Raw genomic sequence first — 1,315 nt, 5'->3', positions numbered from 1 at the left:
TACAAGATAACGTTCTATATCATTAATTGTTTACAAAAACTAATAATCGAATGATTCAATGATAAAAATAATTAATTTATAATTCTAAAATAATAATTTAATTGATAAAATATTTTAAAAATAAATTTAAAAAATAAATTATTTTTTAAAAATTAATTTAACTATTAATCCTATCTTATCCTAATGGATGGAAAGTTATTTGTGTCCCTTTTTTCTATGAAGTTATCTTTACTTTAGCAATAACATTATTAAAATTTTAAACCCTCCAAATTTTCACACACTATTAAATCTTAAACACCCAAATTGAAATAAGGCACACAAATAAGCATAGTCAATAATTTACAAGATTGATCTGGGTTTATTGATCTTTTGGTGTTAAAAATTCGAGATATCATGTCTTAGAAATGACGTGCTGATTTTCAGTTGATCTTGAGAAATACAAATACAGTAGTAAACATTATGACAAAGACTGCAATGAGAACATTTTCTCTTTAAATGGAGTTTTTGTTACCTTAAAAAAAATTTGAGAATAGTATTCAACGAAATTACTTTTCTTTTCTTAAACAGTTTTTTATTTTTTTCTCTCTCTTAATTTTTATTTATTTTCTTTTAAGTCACAAAAAATTACTCTAACTTATAACAGTTCAAGAATAATTAAATTAACGCAGTTCAGATATTAAGCAATAATAACAACCTACCACTTTGGAAACACTTTCTCTTCTTGGTACTCGCCCATAATGCAACACTTTGGGTTGTGACTACTAATTACTTAACATGCAAGTAAGGAACATGAAGTATGCATTAAGGAATAATAAAATAGGATTACAATAACCAAATTAGATCGAGTAATTAGTTCATTCTATGTTTAATTAAATGTCAAAAATTTAAATATCTCTATATATATATAATAATTTATTAGTCAATAATAAATTCTTAAATAAAATTTATATTTAATTGGAGTAATAAAAATATTTTTTTAAATGCGAATTATTAGAATATTATTTTTAAATATGAAACCGTTTAATTAGAGAAGTAGAAATCAAACCATTCGATTTGTTAAAAGTATAGTAATTGACAAATTGAACTGTCCAATTTACATAGATACAGAAATTGAACCATTCGATTTATATTTAAAAAAATAAAAAAATTTGAGGTACATAAATTTCAGACCTTTCGATTTATATATCTTTCACAATTTTAAAAAATATCAAAAATTATAATATTAGAGTATATCACTACTTTTACTTTTATATAAAAAAATGTGAAAATTATGTGCAGTTGACTTCACGTGAAGTTAATACTTGATAATCGTTCG

Source organism: Arachis duranensis, chromosome 6 (assembly GCF_000817695.3).
Source record: "Arachis duranensis cultivar V14167 chromosome 6, aradu.V14167.gnm2.J7QH, whole genome shotgun sequence".
Lineage (NCBI taxonomy): Eukaryota > Viridiplantae > Streptophyta > Magnoliopsida > Fabales > Fabaceae > Arachis > Arachis duranensis.
Note: the sequence above shows the minus strand (reverse complement) of the source record.